Below are 10,383 nucleotides of genomic sequence, written 5' to 3'. Positions count from 1 at the left end.
AACAAAGCGATTTGGCTTGTTGGAGGCTTGCTCAACATGCTCAATCGCTTTGTTAAGAACATTTCTTAGGAATTCTCTCAAGTGATATTTTAACATGTTTAGCACATTCTGAAGCATTACTTCAATAAATTGGCTCAAAAAACAATCTACCTAGAATAGGATTGGTCCCTGACCCCAAAATCAAAAGTTGTTACCTTGGTCTCCTTCTGGGAGCTCTTACCCTTGTCTGTTAGATTAGACAAAGAAAATGTATTTCAATGGCATGACCAACCAGAGCTCAATTCTTGAAGTGTGTTAAATTACTCCTTTAAACACAATTTGTGTTGTGGTTCAGCTCTCTATTTGTTTATGCTTTTGAAATATGTTTGCTTGCTAGACCAAAAAGATAAGGTAAAGGCCAACGAGAAAAGACAATGGAGTTGACTACTAAGACCAGGTATGTTTATCATTCTATGTGCGCTTTTCAATGCCACGTGTCCTTAAGAAGTGTGGGGCCTCTATTAAATGTGGATGTAAAGCATTGTTAAAATGTGCTTTAAAAACGATTTTGCCTATTGGAGTACTGGCCAACGGGCCAAATCGCTTCTTGGGCACAAATCTGGAATTTGTTCTTTCTTAAGTAGATGTTTGCATTTAATGCCCTCATAAGGTCTCTAGATGCTACTAAATTACTTCTTTGAACACAATCTTTGTTGTGGTTTTGCTCTCTATTTGGTTGTTTATGCGTTTGAAATATGTTTGCTTGCCAAATCAAAATGATAAGGGTAAAGGCCAATAAGAAAAGACAATGGAGTTGACTACTAGAGTTGGGTCAAGGACCAGCTTATGTTCATCATTCTATGTGTGCTTTTCAATGGCATGTGCTCTTAAGAAGTATGGGGCCTCTATTAAATGTGGATGCAAAGCATTGTTAAAATATGCTTAAGAAAGCGATTTTGGATGTTGGTGTCCAACAGGCCAAATTGCTTTCTTGCGCACAAATCTGGAATTTATTCTTTCCTAAGCAAATGTTTGCAGTTTTTATTCATATACATTTAATGCCCTCATAAGGTCTCTAGCTATTGTTCAAGTGTGCCAGTTTCTCTTTCAAGGACATTTTTTTCTCGAGTTCTCCTCCTTTTTATTGGACAAAATTTCTAAAGGAAAAATTGCTTTCTTAAGCACACTTTTGATTTACATAGTATCTACATTCAGTCAAAATAGAACCAGTAAAGGAATAGGACTCTTGACACAAAGACTGATGATTCTACTGAGTATAGGCTTTTGCCTGGACACAATCTAGGAGGTGAAATCCAGCCTCCTTTTTTGGGATACTCTACCTGGATCCCTTTGATTTGAAAGGAGATATAATAGTTTATATTGCTAAACCTAAGAAATAATCTAATCCAAGGGATACTCAAGAATGTGCTGAACAAAGTGATTTTGCTCGTTGGCCATGTCTCTAGAGCCCAAAATCGCTTTCTTAAGCACATTTACAGGATTGTGCTTAAGAAAGCGATTTCAGGAAGTGGAGGACTGGCCAATAGATCAAATCGCTTTCTTAAGCATATTTTCAAGATTGTGCTTAAGAAAGCGATTTAGCCTATTGGCCAAGCCTCCACTCCCTAAAATCACTTTCTTAAGCACAATCCTAGGATTGTGCTAAAGAAAAGGATATGGCCTATTGGCCAGGCATTTTTGAAAAAAATTGCATTCTTCCAAGCATTTGGTCAGGGCATACCTCCTAGGTGCTACTCCATTCCCAACGCAGCCAGAGCTGTTGCTGCTTGCTGCATTCTCAGAGTCGAGGTGGAAGAGCGTACGTCATGGGAAAGAGGAGAGTGCGATGGTGCTATAGGAGGTCAAAAGGGAGAACAAAGGTAGGGAAGTGAGAATCGAAGAGTAGGAGGTGTGAAGTAGGCCAGTCCAACCTTGTATCCCGTGGGCACGACTCCCAAGGTCTATACTATAGCTGTTGATGGGGCATGATTCTCAGTGATGATGCATTTGTTATGACATGCTTCTATTTATGGAATGTATGATAGTCGTACCTAGGGACTAAATGTACATTCCTTCTATTTATGGCACACACATGTACACACATTCCAATGTGGCCTGATTATTTTTGAAGGTAGGTGCATATACCTCTCCCAGTATCTCATTTGTCTATTTACTCGAGCTCTCTACTGTCTAATTCTGCTCCCACGCTCCAAATCATCTCTCTACTATCTCATCTCGTCGCGCATGCTCCAAATCCATCAACCGCACTCCACGATTCATCTCCATGCCTTGTGACCTCAAAGCTCACAAAAAGTCTTAGGTCAGTGTTATATCTCTCACAGAAGTGGCATCTTAAAACTTGAGTATAAAATTTGATCCCAATGCAGTTATCTTTTGATTATTTCTAAGGTCCCTTAGGGAGGTCTCTTGGATGGATTGCCTATTGGAAGCATCCCTTTGCTCTATCATGGCCTGCTCATAAGTATCCTTGCCCCTTGTGTCCTTGCTATGCATTAAGTAGCCTTGCCCCTTGTGTCCTTGCTGTGCGTGTTGAGATATGGTGCCATGAGCACATAATTAGAGGCTAAGGTATGGTGTAGGAATGTATTAAAGTAGCCATCCCAGGATGTGGACTACATGATGTGAGGATGTGGATTAAGGACATCCACAAGGAGAGATGTGGATCAAAGAATCCCACAATTCTTGACTATTCTAAAGGCTCTCTCTATAAAAGAAGCCTCTCATTGTATGGTCTATATAGATTGATTCATAGTTGCTCATCATCTCTTTCATGGAGTTTCTTTTATGCTTTGACCCTCCGTAGTTCTTATGCTCATCTAGTTGCACTAGGTTTAGCATGATTTTACATACTTTGACATGGTATTAGAGCAAGTCTAAGCCTAGATTAGTTTTAGGGTGATTGAGAGTCGTTTATGAGCATTCTTCTTATAGAAGGTGAAGAGGTCTTCCTTTAGGCTCAAGAACCTCTCAGTTTGGATTCCTATAGTGTGAGAGACTTGATTGAGAGGTCGATAGAGAGCCGCGCCCTTCATGTAGAATTCATATAAGATGCCCTTTGTCTCCTAAAGCTACTTTGCAAGAGGCTATTGCAAACTCTAACCAAAACAAGCAATAGGACCGGGTGGAGCAAACAAATTTGCAAGGTGGAATTCCTATGACTATATAGACAATCATTTGCTCACATTCAAAGGTGGCAAATTCTCTTATGTTTTGGCTCCACCTCTGCTTTCTCTACAATACAAGGAGCTTGAGCAATGCTTTGTTGACACAACAAATGAGCTAGGAGATTTGAGATCCGAGCTATGTTGCCTTTTGAGAAGGTAAGCTCTGCGGCTACAAGCTTGTAGACTCAACTTAGATGCACACAAGAAATGTCCCTCTTGCAACTCAAAGGTAGACTCGGACAGCAATGATAGACTTCGTCGTAAAACGACTAACCGACTCAATGACTAATGTTTAACCGGGCTGCTGATGGATTGCACACATCAACAACAAGATGAGAAACAAATCTACCAGCAGGCAATTAACCTTTTATAGAGAGAGCCTTTTATAGAGAGAGAAATCTCTCCAAACATGATTTGTTGCCTTTATAAAGATCTCTCAAGGCATTCTACAACAAACATTCTAAATGCTCTCTCCAGGTATGGTCTATATAGATTTGAAATAGATTGATTCATAGTTACTCATCATCTTTTTCATGGAGTTTCTTCTATGCTTTGAGCCTCTGTGTTCTTATGCTCATCTATTTACACTAGGTTTAGCATGATCTTACATACTTTGATAGTGTTTTACCTCCTCTATATGTATCCCTTCATCCTTTAGTTTCCTTGCTGGTGGCACAAATATAATATCCCTCATTTTTAGGTCCACTCAATCATAAGGATGAAGAAGTCTGTCAAATCTATAATGAACTCTCTTTAGTGTCTCAAAGTCCTTCACCATCAAGATGACCCTATGAGTATGAGAAGCAATAATCATGCTATCCTGGAAGAATTCTATCATTCAATATTCACTAACTCTTGGAGGGCAAATAGTGCAGACCTATGCCATCTATATCCTAATTGATTGTCATCACAGATCTCCCTCACAAGCCTTTGAAAGGGAGCCTTTGGTATTGCATATCCCATGGCCTTATTTGCCTTCCTTATCTCCATAAGCATTGATATCTTTTGGAAAAACCTTCTTTGCCTGTTTGAGGATATGCACTGACTTCCCTTTCCTCTTATGAGAACCTCTGACAGTGGCACTAGGAATAAAAGCAGTGGTAGCTTGAGCAATGGGAGGTCCCTTACCACCCACCCTGGTTCTTTGCTTTGTCCTTGCCATGATAGTCTTCTATCCTACAAGCAAGAACTTAATTAGAGAAGTAGTCCCTATTGGCCCTATGAATAAGGAGAGCAAGACAAAACATGCAACAAGAAACATATGCTAAAGTGTGCTAAAGAAAGCCATTTGGAGGGTTGGGAGTTGTTCAAAAGTCCAAATCGCTTTCTTAAGCACATTATTTAAAAACAGTCCCACATAATCTATTTATCTCTCGCATTCCACTAAATTGATCATAAGTACAACACAACTGAAACATGACATAGCCAGCAAGGTAGAAAATCAACAGTATTCCCTATTGGCCATGTAGAGGAATAAGAGCAAGATAAAACATGCAACAAGAAACATATGCAAAAGTGTGCTTAAGAAAGCGATTTGGAGGGTTGGGAGTTGTCCACCATGCCAAATCTCTTTCTTAAAACTGCTTGACACAATATGTTTATCTCTCACATTCCACTAAATTGATTAGAAGTCCAACACAGCTGAAAGATAACATAACCAGCAATGTATCCAAGCACATTTCAAAACACTGATTGACACAATGATACATGCTTCCAACATAGATAAATAGGAAGAAATTGATGCCTCTACTTCAGGACAAACTATTCTCATAACACAAGTGCCTAGGAAAGCGATTCTGAGGTTTGGGGGGATGCCCAACATTCCAAATCGCTCTCTTAAGCTCACTACAACTTTGTCTCTAGATTTTCACAAAATTTTACAATCCCAAAGTGGAAGAGAAGCTTTCCAGTGAGGGCCATTATCAGATGCATATAGAGGATCCATAGTAGCCTAATCCAAAGTAGCTTGATGAGCATCCTTAGCCTGATGAGTAGCCTTCACAATAGCTTGATGAGTAGCCTTCATAGTAGCCCCCAACTTCATCTAGATAGGAGTAGATATTGTCATCATAGTTGGACTTTAGATTTTGATGATGACTCACTCATTGTATTGATACAATACCTATAATATGAGTTTAAATTTTTCTCAACAATCCCATTTGGGATGTCTTTGCTTATGTATCACTGATTTTGTATTGATACAATTGACATGTAATATAAGTTTTGATTTCTCTCTATGATTAATCCCATTTGGGATGTCTTTACATAGAATTATTCTTTCTCTTATTTGCAGTGTGTATAACATGTAGCATTAGTCTATGGTAGAAATATTGAATTCATATTAAGACTCAAGCATACCTTCTTACAAGGCTTTAAAGATAGCATATGGAGAATCAGTAAAATTATTGAAGATCAAAACCTCATCATTTGCAAAAACCATAAGCTTTCCATTATAAATAATTCATGTACAAAAGTTTCATATAGGATTAAAAAAAATCATTTTGCATTACTTTTTGCTACAACAAAAAGAGGCATGTTATAATTCGAAGTATGTATATAGCTTTAGAGCTAGACTAATAGCACAGCTATTCCAGTATGTTTCCCCAATAATTGAGAGTACAAAGCTAGACTAGTAGCAGAGGTTCTCTAGTATGCTTATCCAATAGTTCAGAGTACAGAAGGAGAAAGATCAAGAACATATGATGATGAGGTGTAGGAGCATATGGTACAGGAGGAGCTAGTGCATGAGGAGAAGATAGAGGATCGTGCAAGTGCATCACATGCTCCAGTTGCATACTGAGGAGCATCTAGGTATAGCGGAAGCTTAAAGTATCCACTACTGCCAGCAATAGAAATTGCATTTAGAACAAGATCCAGAAAAGCAACAGCCTATGAATGAGGATCAGCCTTCTTTATGAGTTGGACCACAATAGATATCTACACCTGTACACAATCACTAAGATTAGTGTGGCTGTTGGTCACTAAATCATCGAGAAGTACATTCCATGTACAAAAATCATGAGAAATCCTATATATTGTTACTGATAGTAATATAAACATGATAAATCCTATATATTATTATTGAGAAGTAATATGGTTACTGAGAAGTAATATAAACATGTTCTCTAGCAATGCTTTTGCATTGAATTGTGCTCTCCCTCCTACGCAATAGCTATTGAATTGTGCTCTCCCTCCTATGCAATTCATGTAAATATAACAAATGAAGATAATAAAGAACCAATGTGTAAACATTCTATGTACCTTTTTGTTGTTGATAATGAATGAGAACTCTTTCAAAATACTATCCTATCTCCATACGAAAGTCATGGTGCAATTGAACTAGCATACAACACTGTCCTATTGAGATTACACTTACCAATATTCCATCTTCATAGAACTTGATCTCCAATACTTTGGTTTCAGGGATAAACAAGTTAAGGTCTTGGTCCTAATATATCCGCAATGAACCTTCTGCATTTGTAGTAAAAAGAAAATATAAAATTATGGCTTGCAATCATATACTTAATGGTAACTGTACTTGGCACCACCTCACAGTAGACCTTGTTAGACATTGATTTATCCCAACCATCATCCAAGAAGTCAAGGTTCTCTTCATTTCCAGTTGTTTTGTAGATGATCATTGTTTTGCACACCTTGATTAGATACTTGTTAAACAGGTCAACAAAAATAGTGATTGGTATGCATACATTGAGTTTTACCTTGTTGGCTGCATTAGCACCCAACTACCTTTCGACACAACCATCTTTTGCCAGCGACCATCTACATTCATCCTATCGGCAAACTCTATAGATGATATGCATGTTGTAGGTTGCCGAGAAGAAACTCTCACCTCTATGTCTTAGTCTTCTAAATTCTGAGTTACACACCGCTTCACATTGGGATGCCTTGGGTTTCCTGTTGCCATGGATGATTCATGATTCAAGAGAACCAAACTTGCAAATGGGTGAAATGCAAGCGAGAGAACTAGGAGGAAAAGTATGAACACAAGCAACAAAGACCATTGAGGCAAGAAAGACACCTTGGGGTGCCTATTGCCATGGATGGAAAGTGCAAATAGGAGAACTAGAGGGAAAAATAGGCCCAATCCTAGACTCAAGGAAGCACATTTGAAGCTTTGATTTGTACAAGCACAAAAACTTGTTTAGGAGGGAAATCATATTTGAGTCTGTGATCTTTTTTGAAAATGAATCCTTGTCAGGTTTATACAATTGTACATCCATAAAGTTTTGTCTCTTTCTCTTATTATGTGAAACTATTTTGTATTTTCTCTCTTTTCTCAATGTGACCTTGGCCCCCTTATGATTGGTGGAGAGGGATTTTCCAAAGGCCCCAAAATGACTTCCCTTTTTTCCTAATGCATTTCGACTTCTTTTTAGTCCTAGGTTCGTAGTCCAAATTTCCTAGCCCCCACCTGGGTTGGGATGAACCCCTACACAACTTGGAGATTAGTTACAGCATTGGGGCACTCATATTTATGCAGGCCAATATGGAACTTCCCAAGATGAAGGCATTTGCTACCTCAACTCTAGTTAGCAAGCCCTCGTACTCTACCATTGCAACATTATCAACACCCACTCCCTATACGAAGACTCATGCGAGACATAGGATCATCTCACCTTATCTGCCATGTCATCATCGACTACCACATCATCACAACCACATCATCTGCCATGTCATCTGAACTGAAAGTAAACGTCAGTGATGATTGAATATCTGATCTCATCTTCATTCTAAATGCATCTATAGAGAATGGATCAGGAAGAGGCCATTCTGGACTATCAAAGCTAGGGAGAGGAATAAGACGTAGGCTTCCATATGCACCTTCTCTTTGAAGAACTTGGTAACACGAATTATAGAAAAAAATACTAGACTTTGTCAAGGAGGCAACACTCCATCCTGAGAACATTAATTCCCTAATATTTGAATGGAAATCTTGAAATATTGCCGTGAGACTATCCAGAGGTTGGATTTCAACTTTGATAGAGGGAAAGATATCTACATAGAAAGCAAAGAAAGATGTTAATGGGCCAATCAATCTGTCTCTCTCACTCTCTAGCAAGACAATATGCAAATATCTCTCTTTTGCTGGTGGAACTCCAAATCTCAACCGATGAATGGGAAACAACAACCCTTGCAATTGACCTATAATCCAAAAATAAAAGGTTTGAACCTTTGAATGGATTTTTAACAGAGAACTCACAGAGAAATAGACGATTCGGTGCCTTAGAGAGACGGAAATTCTCCAAATCTTCATGGAATTATGTAAGAGCTGGCAGGTAGGGGTTTTTTTTCCTCTAAAAAAAAATGGAATAGATGGTTTTCAAAATTGTGGTCCCAATCACCAGGTCCAACACACGAACCAAAAAACGTTTTTGCAAATAGACCTATTTGTAAACACCACTGGAGTGCAAATGATGAGCAACATAAAAGTTTTAGGACCTCTTGAGTCCACCAAAACTGACAAATTTGCAAATGGTTGCTTCAAACTCGACTTTCAACACACTGGCAAAAACATGTTAAAGCAGAGACAGTGAGTCAAAAATCCAACAAAATAATGCCAAATTCAAGAATGAAGGTGTTTTCAAACTCCCAAAGTGAAATGGACACCAAAAGGAGGTAATGGTTTCCTCTACAGGTCATTCCGGACTCTCAGTAGTAGTCGAAAGGAACATGGGAATTATCAAAAAATGTCTCTTTTTGCTCCAAAAACACTCAGAGAATTTCCAAAGGTTTTAGCAAGGTCTCTGCACACTAGGATGCAGGTAAAATCACCCAATAGAGCTTCTCCTTTCTTCCATAGAGTTGTAGCAATAGACTTCAAGCTCCAAGCTCACATGTGGGCTTAGCTAGAACACCTGCACTCTGATACTAGTTGAGAGATCTTGATAACAGTAGCAGAATGGAAGAAGGTGAGAGAGAGGGAGAACCAGAAGAGAGCCACACAAGATTTAGTGGGTGCAAAACATCCTAATCTTCTATGTCATCCATATATATATGTGTTTGAGTATTGTACATAACTGGGGTTAAGGTACAGTGGCATTTAGTCCACACAAGTTTCACATATGGAGGCAATGGAGTACTTACTACCTTCCCCCTCTCCATATTGAAATGCTGCAATACTTTTGTAACATACTCCTTCTCTGAAAGCCAAAGGAGTTTCCTACTCTAGTCATGCGTGATGCACGTACCAAGAATATGACTTGCAAGTCCCAAATCCTTCATGTCAAAGGCCTCATGCAATGTGGCCTTCAATGTATCCAACTCATAACTATTCTTGATAGCTAATAGCATATCATCCACATAAAGTGTCTGGAGTATCAGGCTATTATCCTTAGCCCTTTTAGTGTAGAGGCAGTGAGATCAATCTCACTTCTTCTCAAACCTTGAGACTGAATGAAAGAATTAAACTTTCGATATCATTCTCTAGGCTCTTGCTTAAGACCATAGAGACTCTTTTTTAGCTTGCAAACCAAATGCTCTTTTCTCTTTTCTTCAAAGCCTTCCGGCTGTACCATGTAAATTTCCTCATGCAAATCCCCATGCAAGAAAGCTCGTCTTGACCTCCATCTACTCTTGGCTATTCTTGGCATCATTTTCCACAAGCCTTGTAATTTAGATTGGATTATATATATTGTAGTTCTACCTTCATCGATAGTTCAGATTTCACTTGCCACAATCAGTGTTTTGCAGTTAATTCAGACAGTGATTTTCACGACTCTTTGAGTACATTTCTTACACCATGTCTATGACTAGCAACCTCAATATGGAGGCATCTGCTAAGCTAGAGAACTCCAATTATGGCACATGGAAATACTGAATGGAGACCATTCTTGTACTTTAGGACAAATCAGAGTATGTTGATGGATCTACACCTACAACATTGGATGGTCCAGCCAGTAGTAGCTCTACTCCACCTGTTGTCATAGCACTAGTAGTAAGATCTACAATGGGATCTCCAGCTACACAAATAGTTTCCACACTCATAGAAGATCTTGCCATTGCCCGAGCACAGGAAGAATGGGATAAGAAAGATAAGTATGCATATCATCTGATCAAGCAGAATATGCAAGATGTCATGCTAGGATAGGTCAACAAGACATCAAAAGAAGCATGGGACATGTTTGCAGCTCTCTACGAGTCAAAGAACAATTCCAAGATTCTCACATTGAGAAACCAAATCAGCTAGAGTTTTTGCAAT

Source organism: Dipteris shenzhenensis, chromosome 8 (assembly GCF_047967505.1).
Source record: "Dipteris shenzhenensis isolate YYH24624 ecotype China chromosome 8, Dip_SZ_1.0, whole genome shotgun sequence".
NCBI classification, from domain to species: domain Eukaryota; kingdom Viridiplantae; phylum Streptophyta; class Polypodiopsida; order Gleicheniales; family Dipteridaceae; genus Dipteris; species Dipteris shenzhenensis.
The sequence above is the reverse complement of the archived record's forward strand: the minus strand, read 5'-3'. Positions refer to the sequence as shown.